This window comes from Onthophagus taurus, chromosome 2 (genome assembly GCF_036711975.1).
Source record: "Onthophagus taurus isolate NC chromosome 2, IU_Otau_3.0, whole genome shotgun sequence".
Classification (NCBI taxonomy): domain Eukaryota; kingdom Metazoa; phylum Arthropoda; class Insecta; order Coleoptera; family Scarabaeidae; genus Onthophagus; species Onthophagus taurus.
In genome coordinates this window covers 24487948-24503802 of record NC_091967.1, presented here as the reverse complement: position 1 = coordinate 24503802, position 15855 = coordinate 24487948, and the positions used below count along the sequence as shown (strand labels likewise).

Sequence of the window (15855 nt, the reverse complement as noted above, 5' to 3'; positions counted from 1 at the left end):
ATCATTCTTGCCTATGCACATAACTTGACCACTGCTCAAGTTAAATTGAGTGAGGACATATATAATCTGATAGATGTATTCACTAAACACTCGGTACGAGTAAATTCAAATAAATCAGTGGTTATGCTCTTTGGCAGGCGGGGTGCACGAGACTCTCTTGCAGAAAATTTTAAAATCAATATTGTTTGTAAATGTGTTGGTGTTAGGGAGTGTGCTAAACATTTAGGATTACAACTCGACTCGAATCTTAGGTTCGAAAAGCACATTCTGGACAAAACAAAAATTTCATTTGCTGCTTTGAAGCTCATATATAGCATGAGGAATATTTTAAATCGCAGCACAAAGGTTATGCTTTGCGATTCCTTAAGCTTTTGTGATACAGTATATCATAGTTGTCTGAATTCAAAAACATCACAAAGGATTATCTAGTACTTTAAATTTTGGTGCTACGGATTTTGAGAATTTTAGGCATTTGTTTGTCAAAAAATTTTATATTTTTCTATTTTTTATATAGGTATGTATCATTTTTTCTTCTGTTGCCCTAAAATATATAATTTAAATTGGTATAATTTATTTACAACCCAACAAGTTCTATTAAGTAATATGACACGCTTTCACAAAATATTGAAACTAAGCTGGATTTGTCACAGCGTAGTTATTATATTACTTCTTGATTGAAATAATCAATTAGTCATAAACGTTCTTCAATTAAAACTCATACGATGTTACTACATCTTCTACCATTTTAAAATTCTTAATTTAAAAAAAATCCAATAAAATACCCTAAAACGAATTTACAAAAACTACCTCAACAATTAATTTGAACATTAAATTCGAACTTGCAACGAAGTGATTTGTTTACAACACGTTTGCTCTCGACTCTCGACAACGTTTCGTGCGTTAAACCACTCCGAACCATTATACAATAAACGCGTTTGATATATAAGTTCTTGACCGCGCTAATAAACGTAATCGCTACTCGGAAGTTCGTGCTGATGCGTACCAGACTTTTATTAATATAGACAATAGGGGACTCGTAATCTAAGCAAATGATATTAAAGCGAATGACGAGAAAATTTGTCGCATCCGGATTTTGTGCGTGGCTCGTTTTCTTATTATTATGCCATCCAGAATAAGAATTTTTATTGTTTAACATCCCACACCTTCTTTTTAGTAGTACTCTTCAGTACGTTGCACCAGGATGTTAAAACATCTTTTATTTTAAAACAGATAATTCTGTTAGTATTTATACAGAGTGTTTATTTGAAAATCTCAATTTTTAAGAAATGGGTAACTTATGCAAAAATTGATTTGCCCACAATTATATATGAAAGTAAGTGTTGCTGAGTTGTTTATTTGTTGTTTGAAAGTGTGTAGTGTTTTAGTTGTCGTCGTCGTTAGAAAACATTTATAGTTATAAGATGAATGATTTTAATAATTTTGGAAAGTATTAGTTGAAGGAAAAAGTGTTGGCAGTAAAAAAAGTTAATTACAAGGATGAAGAAAATGACAAAAGGAAGAAGGAAATGTTGTTAGTTATAACTTTAAAGATTTTAATGTTGAAAATTGGCAACTACCTTGCAAACATTAAAAACAACATACTAGTATCACAATATGCTGTTAAAAAGTAACCAAGATTCAAACCCAAGGAGTTGTGTGCAGAGTATTTGGCCGTGTTGAACAGAAATTGCGACGCCAAGTTCGCATTATCCTTCCAAATAATTATATTACAACTTACAAGTAATTTTGAACTGTGCATAAATTAGGAAAATCACAGGAGAAACAGAACGCTGATAAGAAATATCAGTAGAAGCACGAGGAGATTAATTTTACTAAGAATGCGACGGAGAAGTCACCGGTACTAGGTAGTTTTCAGATAACGATAAATTAAACTGATTAAATATTGCAAACAAGAGCAAAATGTAAGAGCAAAATCAGAGAATATAATAATTCATTTGTCTGATGACATTACTCATTATACAAATATAAAATTATCAAATTAAGCCACTGAGTATGATGCAAATCGTCAATAGTTGGTCAAAGACACTGATAGTATGGAAATCAAAGCAGTTTTTGGCTTTTTTACTTAACAGGGTTATACAGGGCGATTCTCAACCTATATACATAAACTTGGGGATTTATTCCTCGAAGCAAATAATGGGTAATAGGTGAAAAAAGTTGTAGTAAAAGATTTTTAGTTTCATAGTTATATCCGGCGACATCTAGATAAGGTAGTTCCCCGAAGATGGATCAGTCGAGGTAGCTCATAGGCCTGGCCATCTCGATCACCCGACCTCAATCTCAGTCTCTCGAAGTTAATACTGAGCAAGGATTGCAAAATCAGATACATACTGCTACCGACAATACACCAACACCCTGGATTAGACCGCGCTATCATATCATCTTCAAAGCGTACAGTCTTTGCTTCCAGAAATCATCTGACACAGCTATACCAAACGATCTCATCTGTTTAGAACTGGTACCACCATACTTATTTTATCTTCTGCAAAAAAATTTTACATACATTTGGGTGTATGGTTTGCTCACGACCTTCTGATTGCACAAGTTGCCTACACAAATGATGCATCGCGAAATTTAGTAACGAGATGGAGAATCACATGTGCGGATCACACAATGTTGATGAAAATATATCAAAGAATCAGATAGAACTCCGGCGAAAAAACGTTAGGCAGCCTTCCTCTGTTTCGTTGATCTAACCAAAACGTTGGACAAAGTAAGGATACAAGAATCAGAACAGGGCAAACACTACAAAGTATGTAATGTAAAGTATGGTTAGACCATGAATGATTACAAAATCAAGATTGACAACTATACAGACGATGCCGTCCTCTTGGCTGATACTGAGGATGGCATACAGTGATTAACATTGCAGCTGAGGAAGTGAATACTGAGGAAGTTAATACTAAGCAAGGATTGCGAAATCAGGTACAAATTGCTGCCGAAACGATCTGCCAATACCCGGTTTAGGCCGCGCTAGTGGGACATCGTGGATTCAGCAATTGTGTATAGAAAATATTGGAAACAACTTGAAACACTTATTTTGATGTCATTTTAAAATATATGTATTCTTGATTTGAAAGTAAATTTCATGGATATCTAGGAAACTAAAAAACTTTTGCTACAATTTTTTTCACCTATTACTCATTATTTGTCATGAGGAATAATTCCCCAAGTTTATGCGTATCGGTTGAGAATTACCCTGTAAAAGGCTAACTGGGAAATACATAGACTCAATCAGACGAACTTTTGATCTTTGGAATAGCGGCGGTAGTGGCATAGATTTGTTTCGTACAACAATGTTACAAAGAAGATATTATATTTTGCTACAATATCTGCGATTTGTAGAATATAGAGCGCAACGTAAAGAGATTTACAAGTTGGCACCAATTAGAGAAATCGTTTTGTTTAAAATTGTAAGATATACTATATACCCAGTGAATGCTTAATAGTTGATAAGAAGTTGGACGTATTTATAGAACATATGTCATTCATTCATGCCAAGAAAAACGTAGTAAATATGGTTTAACTCTTGTCAATGCAAAAACGTTTTATTGTTGCCTGTAGGATCTTTCCGAAAAAGTAACAAACCAGAAAGTATAGTTTAGTGTTGTCCACTAATTATTGATCAAGATCGACTTTTTATATAAATGTCTTGCCAAGATCGACCCAAGGGTTTAAAAAAAAGGAAGGTTGGGGTACTTCCTTTTTTTTTTGCTCTGAGGCTCAGATATAGATATTTCAGATTCATGATTTTTTTGGCAATCGATGTTATGGTCACCACTGATTTAGAGCTTATAAATAAAAAATGGTAATAATGGAGTTCAATCTTTTTATGGATCTAGTCTTTATGGTCCATTACTAGGGTTTTATGTTTAAAAAGTATTTCCCCATTGCTTTTAGTTTTTGAATTATAATTGAATTAATTTTCGAAAATCAACAATTTTGATGTTTAATCGATTTAGAGCTTATAAATAAAAAATGGTAATAATTGAGTTCAATCTTTTTATGGATCTAGTCTTTATGGTCCATTACTAAGGTTTTATGTTTAAAAAGTATTTCCCCATCGCCTTTAGTTTATGAGTTATGATTAAGTTAATTTTCGAAAATCAACAATTTTAATGTTTAATCGATTTAGAGCTTATAAATAAAAAATAGTAATAATTGGGTTCAATCTTGTTATGGGTCTAGTCTTTATGGCCTATTACTAAGGTTTTATGTATAAAAAGTTTTTCTCCATCGCTTTTAGTTTTTGAGTTATGATTGAGTTAATTTTCGAAAATCAACAATTTTGATGTTTAATCGATTTAGAGCTTATAAATAAAAAATGGTAATAATTGCGTTCAATCTTGTTATGGATCTAGTCTTTATCGCCCATTACTAAGGTTTTATGTATAAAAAGTTTTTCTTCATCGCTTTTAGTTTTTGAGTTATGATTGAGTTAATTTTCGAAAATCAACAGTTTTGATGTTTAATCGATTTAGAGCTTATAAATAAAAAATAGTAATAATTGGGTTCAATCTTGTTATGGATCTAGTCTTTATGGCCCATTACTAAGGTTTTATGTATAAAAAGTTTTTCTCCATCGCTTTTAGTTTTTGAGTTATGATTGAGTTAATTTTCGAAAATCAACAATTTTAATGTTTAATCGGTTTAGAGATTACAAATAAAAATGGTAATAATTGGGTTCAATCTTTTTATGGATCTAGTCTTTATGGTCCATTACTAAGGTTTTATGTATAAAAAATATTTCCCCATCGTTTTTAGTTTATGAGTTATGATTGAGTTAATCAACAATTTTGACGTTTAATCGATTTAGAGCAGTAGTGTCCACTAATTTTTGATCAAAATCGACTTTTTATATAAATATCTTGCCAAGATCGACCGAAGGGTTTAAAATAACCTTCCTTTTTTTTGCTGTGAGGCCCAGATATTAGATATTTCAGATTCATGATTTTCTTGGCAATCAACTCAAAACTGCTTTGCGATCGACGTTATGGACACCACTGGTATAGTTGAATGTGTGATTGTGCCAATATCTGGAAAAACGGCAATATCACATTCGATAATTTAGTTTATCAGTTATCCTCTAATGATCAATCTATTCAAAAAACATCCGCTCACATCGGTTGGAACAATCAGGAAAAATATGCGGCAAATACCATTTTCTATACATACAATTCAATGTTTGCTTTCAAAGAAGACAGAATTACAAAAATGTCGAAAAATTTCATTCTATTTTCTACTTGAGATCATGATGATATAGTAGCTATAGTAAAAGAATCCGGTGATAAGAAATTTCCAGAAATTATCAGTTTTTACAATTTTGGTTAAATTATGGCGTCGATACCTTGAACGAATTATCTGCTGATTACAGCGTAGCAAGAAACAGCCTTTCGACGACTTCATTTTTCTCATTTTTTAATACAACAGGAGTAAACACTCAAGTTATATATCAAGCCAATCCGCAAAATCTGAACTTGAAATGGCGTGTATTTTTGAAAGAACTCTATTAATTTATGGCTGCATGCGATGCAATATCACATTGTGCTTAGAGCACGCATTTTTAATTTGTGAAAATTGCGCCAATTTAGAGGAATCACAACCTTATTTATGTTATTTCATGAACTTACTATTTACATTAATTAAATTAGAAAGAATTAAATAAAATTCGTGTAACGATGATAGAAGAATGAAGAATGATCGAGAATCTAGCTTCTTCCAGTCTGTCCTATATAGCACTAATAGCAATAATATATAATAATATATAGAATTAAGAATATAGAATAAATAATATATAGCAATAATTGTCTTATGAACGACCTAGCGGATGTTAATAATTATAGATTTTTCATCAAATACATACATGCAATAAGTGATTTTTCCATATAATCTATTGATAGATATTTCATATTTATAGATATAGATGAGAAATAGAATTCAAGTTATAGAATAAATGCAACATGTTTCCGCTTTCTAGAATGAAATAAAGCCTTTCTTCTCTCTTCAATAATTTTTTATCCAAACCAGTCTCTCGTCCTTTTGTGTGAAGTACTCTTTTTCGATTTGTTATATTTTGTTGTTAAGTTGGTGATTTTTGCATGTTTTTAACATATTAACATCGCCGTTTATTTTACATTCCGACATACATCGTATTGATTTTTAAATGTTCTTTAACGGATAATTATTGTAAGTACGCTATTTGCACAATTGACCATTTTATATTCCTTTTTTGTTCATTTTTAGAACAACTTTGAGTCAAGATCATTCATCCTAACGAAATTGATGTCATTTAATATCTAAATTACGCTTTGACGGTAATTTACGTTCTTTACTTTTATATTTTAGATCATAATATTTAGGGTAATTTCTGGATTGTTCTATGTTCCTTCTAATACATTTTTTGTTATTGTAGGTGTGCCTGAGGAAGACCACTATATGGTCGAATACTGTAATAAGCACTGAATAATATAAATAAATAATTCTATCATCGTTACACGAATTTTATTTAATTCTTTCTATTTTAATTAATATTACGATGATCATTGAATCAATTTTATACGAATTACTAGTTACAATTCATTCAGGTTCATATTAAGTTATAGTATTAAAAATATTTATGTACAATAATACTGGTCTTTACTTTTTGGTAGCAGACTTGATTGTGGTTTAAGTTTATGTTTATATTTTTGAAAAAAAGCGTTTGTAAACTTTGAGAAAAGAAGAAGTACGATAGTAAATCATTGAAGTGGGATAGGTGAAATCGCGACATAAAGGACCATCGGTACATCATTCGCCAAAAACTTAGTACTTACATCGAAATATTACAGCTTCTCAGATGTACACTGTGTTAATTAATTATCGTACCCGACGTCATCAATGTAAGTATGCAACCAATATCACAGTATTGGTATTGCAATACGCGATTTGCGTATTGGGTTGCATACTTGCAATGATGACGTTGGGTACGATAATTAATTAACACACTGTACATATCAGGTGAAATTGTATATATGCTTTAAATAATTAAGCAGAGATTGCAATAATGTTATATCAACTTAAAACTAGTCATCATATTTTAGCGCCACGGCTTTATTATATGATATTGTAAATCTTTTGACTAATTAAGCCAAAGTCGCTTACGCCCAGATTCTATGATTAAATTTATATAATTCTAGAACTGGTCATCATATTGTGGCACCTTTATCAGATGATGTTGTACATCTGTTGACTAATTAACCCATGGTCCCAACATCCCATATAATATACATACGCAAATACTTTTGTTGAGCACTGTATATGATACGCACTCCGTAAAATATAACAGAGAAATAAGGTCCGTACGGCGTATTTGACCTTTACCGACCAAGATAGAATTGCCAATCTATACAGATAATCAGTAAATCATGTTTTGCTAATAAATGGACAAAATTACCGTGGCATCAGCAGACAAAAAATCGTCAATATGACAAAAGACAACACAAAGTAGTAGTGAATTCTCAAGTTTTCTATAGAAATAAAGATTTCTCAAAAAAGGACACAAACTTTGTTTCAATGGGACAATGTAATATGCGAATAACACATGGATCCGTCCAGGGTAGCTAGATAATAAAGGCCGATTTCATCAGCACTATAAATGTTGACTGCACAGAAATCTTTTAGAAATGTTGGAATTTTCGTATTTCCAACATTCTACGCTTTCAAGCGCATTCCTTTTCACCGTGTCCTTTCTTAAATTTGATGTTGTGTCTTGATTTGCATCGAGATAACCATCCATCTGTTACTTTAAATTCGCTGTATTATAGTATTTCACAATCTCTTCCGATTTCTTTATACCTCGTCCACTAACTACGGAAAACTGAATCTTTTCCATCACTATTTCTTTTGAATAACGTTATGCAATCTTTCTGTTCCATCTATTTTTTAAGCAGGTTCGAAGAAAGACGTGCAAGTAGACTTCGGTATAACAGTAATTTCTGCGAGATTACGAAGGCTACCTTTTAATTTTGTCCATCAAACCAATTTTGTTTGAGAGACTAAATCTTTTTTCGGTATTTTACTTCGTCAATCGTAATTTTACTGATATGTTCTCCGACCACGTTATATAGCATAATAATCGCCAGCAGTCGCTTTCTTAGACAATTCTGAGTGCACTTTCCTATGATATTGAACGGATAAAACGGCGATCGAGAGCATCGCTTAAGCGCTGATTCAGTCGAAAGTGACATTGCTACTTAAAGGCCATAAAAATACGACGAATGATGTCATTGCACATTGTACCATGGCTGATAAATTACAATCGTTTTAAAGCAAATCATTTCGATGGATATTGTTTGTCCCGATTAACCGGTCTTTCTGCAATTAAGCGGAATTGACTGTATTTATATAAAAATTTGATTCCACTCAACATAATTCATATCCATTCCAAATTTGAGCTCATTTCCGGTTTAATTATACTCGTTAGTGTTTTGTAACCAATTTACAGAGAAAGTGAAAAATTATTTGACACAGAACTTTCGTTATGAACTACTATACAATAATTTGTTCCGCTTAAATCTCGATGATTAATCACTAGTAATGTTAGTCATTCAAGTTAATACCTAGCAAAACTTTTTTGGGACTACATACGTAAGTGTAAAGTTACAATGGGTATTGAAATTAGTGTTTAAGGAAGTCATAAATAAATAAGACATTAATTGAATTGCGAAAATTGCTTTTAGGTCGATTTTTACACAACAATTCTAAATAAGTATTTAAACGTTTATTGTTTTACTTTTCATTTCAGACAATTTTTATTTTATATTTTTTTTATATTTTGCAATTATGTTACTCAATCTGTGCAGTATTTTTAAAAGCTTTTTTAAAAAATGGGTTATAAAAATTAATTTGGAACAAAGAATTAATTTAAAAAGCAATAACATGAAAAATTAAAAAAATAATTACAGAAGTACCAATATTTTTAAGATTTTTTAAGTTAAATATTTTTATAAAAAATCACTTAAAAAAATATTAAGGTAGGTAAATAAAATGTCTAAACATTTATGATCAACAACAAAATCATCAAAGAAAGAAACTTAACATAAATACTAAAATCGTGATTAAGAATAATTTATTTATGTAGTAAAACTGTCTTGACTCGTTTATTTACGAAATCAGGCATAAAAATCTGAGCCAGCTTTACGATTCAGTAAGTAGACCTTCTTCTACCTGTTCCGTATTATTACAAAACACAACACCTGCCCAGTTTGGATATCTACCTGGAGATTCTTTCTACAGATTCTTTTCCGTTTCTATAGAAAGCATTATATTTTTATTTACAACGAAATAGAATAGAAAGGGGGGAAATTTTTTCTAAATAGTTACAAAACATTCAAAGCTTTAGTTATTTTCTTAAACGTCTTTGAGAAAAAAAAATATAAGCTTTCTAAGAACTCAAACTTAAAGCAACAAAAAACCTGAAATTATTACTTCATAATTATTATCGGACACTTTCAACTTTGCAATAAATTCCTAGGTAATATTAGTTTCAGCTTCCACCAATTTTCACTTACAAAATACGTTAAACGAATGGTATAATTAGAAATTTGAGAGGGTTATTTCTTTCGTCATTATACGTAACTAACATTTTACGTAACCTATTACGAAACTTATTGATATTCAGGGTGGTTCAGAACATTAACCAATCCTTGTACGTATTTCTTTACATTAACTACGTTGGGAAAATTTTAATGCACTCGATTCTTAACGTAGGATCATTAAATTTTAATCTATAATTTTAAACTTACTTTTTTGTTTAAATGAAGGACTTAATCCAAAAAAGCTCCAAAAAATTCAAAACTGAAAACTCACTTTAAAATCTTTTTTTTATTTTTTAACAACCATTAATGTTTATGATAATATTTTTGAACACTCGAACCGACTAGAACACCACTGCTCAATTAAACTCTTGCTAAGCCCGAAGAAGTTGAATGGTTCGAAAACCGAAGCGTTCTGGGTCTTTCACCAACGCACCGAGCCGAAGTATCAGCGCCACTCTAACTAAAGACTGCAAAGCGAAGTCGCTTTCTGTAATAATATTGTACAGTGTGAACGACAAAACTAAGCCCCACTTCCATTTTGTTACTAGTGTGCTTCCTTATTAGAACAAATTTATAACTCACTATGTATGTTACATACTCTTTTCATATCTAAACTATTCTGTTTCAACTTAACTGATATGATTCAATTACATTGCGATTTGAATTGCAATTGCAATTGCGAGAGTATTGTAAAATACTGTCGATTTTACGCTTGCGTAAATGTCATCATGATAATGAATAATCCCAAGTTTTACGAAAATCTTTGTGTTTTAACATTGCAATATTGCGGAATAGTCATTTTATGCAATAAAGCTAACTAGTTATTTTCATAAAATTACTTATCATATTCGTCACAACGTTTTTTAAAAGTATTTTATCAAAAAGATAAAATACTAACATCATATAGATATATAGTCATATATATCTATAAATGCGCGAAACGTGGTGATAAACATTCATCATTTGATTGTCCGAAAACAAGAAACTCTTCAATATGTACGACGACTACACCGTACCAAGCAACATTTAGAAATTTCCATAAGTACCCAGTAAACATCAAAGAATAATAAGAAAAGGAATACAAATGATGTACTGAAGAAAAAAAAAACAAGATTTATTACACCGCCATTAAGCAATAAGTGTCCTGCTCCAGCAAATTAGAACGTACAAAGAAAGTAACGTAGTCGACGAAGTCTAAAGACCATAAATTGGCCCAGATAGTACTCACAATTCGAAGATTCTGTTTCTGACAATCGGAAAAAGAGTATCAGAAATGCTAAACTCGAGATCATAGGGATAAAAGATACGACAACACTAGGTACCCACAACAAGAGGACGTATAGAGGATATCACTATATACGCACTGAAGAACTTAAGAAACTTTTAGACTACAGGGATCAGGATTGATGGCCCAAAATTCTTCTACAGATTAAAAGAGTCTGTCATTAAACTGATTGAAGAAGACCATGGAAAACATTTTGCAGTTCAAAGACTAATCAGGCTTTGAAGAAAAAAAGTCATGTTCTAGTCAACAAATGGAAACAAATTATCCATGAAACAAATAATATTAATACAGTAAAAAAATTTTTCAAAAAGAGAGAGTTAGGACCAAACCAATATAAATAGATGAAATATAGAGATAAGTATTCAATATTTGAATGCTCAAAGAGATACAAATGTTGCCCTAAATACCCGGCAAATATCAAGGATACTTAAAAAAGTAAAACAGAGAAAAAATTGACGAAAAGAAAGCTTTGATTCAGAAAGCCGAAATAAAGCAAGGAGTACCTTACGTCTAAGGAATGGTCTCTACGATAGTGATGGAGATCAGAAAGCACGAAATAGTCAAAGAGTATGGTATACTTCAGAATAATCAATTTAGATTCAAAAAATCTAAACCAGTCGTGAATATCTCTCTCATGTTAGAACTAGCCTAGAAAACAGCAAACAATTACAGTGCTGGATATCGAAAAAGCTGTCGACTCTATCTGACAAAGATAGCCGGTAAAGATTAAAAACTATGTAGTGGAGTTATAACAAACATGACTCACACTCCATTGACAAAGGTTACTAAATTGACATTGTAAAAGAATTACATTTGTCTACACATCTTGTGGTAGGCAAATACTCTAGAAACGGTGAACGAATAAGAGCTGTCCATTTTTGATGACTTATTTGGAACGAACCATAACTCGGTCGATATCCCAAACAAAAAGATTGCCTAATGAGCTATACTGGCTTTAATGGCCAATATAAGGATGGCTGACCTAACAAAGGGTGGATAATCTTTTTCTTTTAAGGTGCTTAAAACGCTACTTCAAACTTATTATATAAAGATTGAAGGTATCAATTGTACTGGGGTAGATGAAGGAAGAAATAGAGGATTACGAGTAGGATGGGACACAATATCTGGATGGAGAACGGAATGGAAAGAGATGCACACGAGAGATAGAGAGAGAGAGGGAGAAAGAAGATACATTTAAGGAAATGAAGAGAGTCTTGACAGAATTTGTAGACGCAACATTGGACGGTATATAACTTCTGAACATGGAAAAGGATAACAATACAAGAAAAGCGAATATATTTTACAAACCCCATACGAAACTCTGTAGAGACAAAACAGGAAGGATTTTAAGTGATATCGAAGAAATAAATAGTACTTGGGTTGATTAATTTAAAAACCTTCTGAACAAGAAAAATACCAAAGGTAATCAGCAATGGCAACAACACGAAGAAGAACCCTACAATGAATCCTCAATTACACCACCAGGTATAGGTGAAATAAGGAATACCATTGAGGTAATCGTGGAAGTTAAAAAAACGGAGGGGATGTTTTGGTCAATAGGTTACCCAACATACTCCAAAAGACATGGGAGGAGGATGTGATACCATCAAAGTGAAATAAGTGTAAAAATTACCGTGGAATATCTCTCTTGAGTAATAGATTTAAAATTTTACATACTTACTAAACCACAGGTGTATGAAGCAAAAATAATAGGACAGTATCAAGTAGGATTTCCTATTTACGATTAAGCAGATATATTTGTAGGTTTTCGTTACCAGGGAGTATTTGTATATCATCCTGATAGAGTTTAGGATACCAGCGAAGATTATAAGTATGATACGAACTACATTAAGTAATACACAATGCTACCTATGCATACAGGAGCAGTCAACAAAAACTTTCAATATTACTCAAGGACTAAAACAAGGGGAACATGCCATACGAGCAATGAAAATACGACGATAGAATCAACTGATCAAAAAATCGGTAGGGTTAGGGTCCTTTGCAGACGACATTAACATCTTAAGCGGAACAATAAGGAATGCAGAATAAATCTACTGACAGCAAAGGACAGGCTAGGGAAATACGAAGAATAATACTGCTGGTCAATATAGTTTACTATGCAATAGTACATATAATCAAATCATAAGATATGCAGACTAACATATGTTATACCGAAAACACACTAACACAGAAACTTGCAAAGAGTATAAATGTTTTCGAGAGGAAGATTTTGAGAAGGATTGTAGGCTCAACATATCGGAATAATATATGGAGAAGAAAATATAACCTATACAGCTACTGCAAGGGGCCAATGCTCTCAGAAATTGCAATCGACAGGACATGTGGTCAGGATGAAAGAAGGAAGGATATTGAAGCAACTGCTTAACAGAAGAAATGCAAGTAGCAAAACCTAACGGAAAGCCGAAAGCAAGATGGGGATAGAAAACGTACATACTAGTGATGGAACGGATAGTGATTTTGCGAAAAGCCGGATACCGGATATTCGGCATCACCTTCGGCCGGATATCCGGTTATGGTTATAATTTCTGGTACATTTCTGAAGTATCACTTTACTACGTTGTCACATTATTGCGATATTTGAATAAAAATGAAATTAATAAGAAAGCTGATAAGATATGTCAACTTATTTGGATCCAAGATACAAAATGAACTTTTTTGATGTTGGTTTAACTAACGGAGCAACTTTAAAAAGAGGATAGTTTATTTAATAATTGGTGATATTTCCACAAGGATCCTTCAAGAAATGAAATTTATAGCGAATTTTGAAAGTTATCGATGAAAATTGCAACATCGAAAATTTTACCAAAACTTCAAATATTGTTTTCTCAAAAACTAAAAGTTATTTTTCAAAACGAATTCATTGAAAAGAGGACACTCTTATTAACACTTTGAGAAATTTCCATACTCATATTCCAAGACGTGGATTTTATACGAATTTTTAAAAGTTAATCGACAAAAATTGCAAAATTCGAAAAAAATGTCGATTATTTCAAAAAATTTTTTCTCATGAACTAGAAGTGATTTTTCAAAACGGCTTGTTGCATTAAAAAGGGGATACTTTAATTAATTAATTGGTGATATTTTCACAAAGATCCTTCAAGAAATTAAATTTATAGCGAATTTTGAAAATTATCGATGAAAATTGCAACATCGAAAATTTTATCAAAACTTCAAATATTGTTTGCTCAAAAACTAAAAGTTATTTTTCAAAACGGGTTGGTTCATTGGAAAGAGGACAGTCTTATTAACACTTTGGGAAATTTTCATACTCATATTCCAAGAAGTGGATTTTATACGAATTTTTAAAAGTTAATGGGCAAAAATTGCTAAATTCGAAAAAATTGTCGATCATTTCAAAAATTTATTTCTCAAAAAAAAAAAATGGTTTTTCAAAACGGCTTGTTGCATTAAAAAGAGAATACTTTAATTAATAATTGGTGATATTTTCACAAGGATCCTTCAAGAAATGAAATTTATAGCGAATTTTGAAAATTGTCGATGAAAATTGCAACATCGAAAATTTTAACAAAACTTCAAGTATTGTTTTCTCAAAAACTAAAAGTTATTTTTCAAAACGGGTTTGTTCATTGGAAAGAGGACGGTTTTATTAACATTTTGGGAAATTTTGATATGCATATTCCAAGAAATCGATTTTATACGAATTATTAAAATTTTATCGGGGAAAATTGCAAAATTCGAAAGTGAAAGAAGAGGATACTTTCATTAATAATCGAAAGTGATAACAGCGACAGTTCTGTTAGTAATGAATGCGATGATGAATTACAAGCGAAGAGAAGGAAACTAGACGAAACTGCAACAAGAGATTTTATATATCGTATTAGGATTGTTACAATGAGGTTACTAAAGACAAACCTAATATAAATAAAGTTGTATTCAATTAAAAAAGCCCTATTGGGGTTGAACTTGATTATTATCTGCAGTGTCCAACACCTAAAAGAGATACTAATTCCTGTGAATGGTGGAGTACTAAATAATTGGCTTTTAATATCCGGCCAAAGCCGGATATTTAATAACTATCCGGTACACGGCCGGATTTTAAAAAATGGCCGGATAGGTCGGATACTAGATATCCGTTCCACCACTAGTACATAGACAGAGAGGCTCGGAGGCAAAAATTGAAAGAAGCCAGGCACCGATAACGGTGTGTGGAGCCATTGATGAAGAAGAGCTAAAAGAAAAAGTGAGGAAATTAAAAAATAGCTATGGTATGTTGTCGACATCCATGACAACATACCTTACAAGATTTGAAATACTAATAATAACATAATGTCATTTAATTTGGGCTATAGCATGAGTAAGGATAAAGTCAGTATGATATGCTACGCAAGCAAAGAGCAAAGAGCTCTTCAAATTCTATCAAGAAAGTCAACAACTAAACATATATCATGTTCAGTTGTTGACTTCCTACAGTTCTATCGATAAAATAAAAGTCTTGACAATCTCCAGAGAACCAATTATATGCAAACTTGTGATAGAACAAACCCATCGAATAACTGAGTCAATTAAAGCAAAAGACTTATGAAACCCAATCAATAAAGTGACATTTCTATCAGGATGCTTCAGAGAAATCGTTTGGTCAAAGCGAACATACCAGCTAACCTAAGAGTTGCCGAAATGAAAACATTGTAAACTTTCCTGAGTAAGACTATAAGAGACTTGAACACAAGTGCAATAGAACAACAGTCCAAAAACAAGTAAAAGAAGCAAAAGAAGAACAATATGCAAGCATTCAAGTCTAAGATATTCTCGGCTATTACTTCATCTTAATTCAAACAAAATGTTTTTATTTACTGTAATAAATTTCTAACTTATGCTAGATTCTGTCTACGCTGAAACACGTTTTGCAACGCTTTGAAATCTAAAGACTACGTTGAAAACAATGATTTAATGAATAAGTTTTATGAATTAAAGTTGCATTGTACCAGTAAA

The 15855-nt window shown here is 31.8% G+C and overlaps 1 protein-coding gene across 1 annotated transcript in view; it reads right to left on the bottom strand.

The window, feature by feature from the left end:
• The window catches only part of LOC111417240 (patched domain-containing protein), a 75689-nt gene extending 65622 nt beyond the window's left edge, over window positions 1-10067 (bottom strand). The window contains exon 1 of the mRNA XM_023049461.2: window positions 9804-10067. The gene's annotated coding sequence lies outside the window, so the exon portion shown is untranslated. The remainder of the gene's footprint in view (window positions 1-9803) is intronic.
• Between the last annotated feature and the right edge of the window lie 5788 nt (window positions 10068-15855).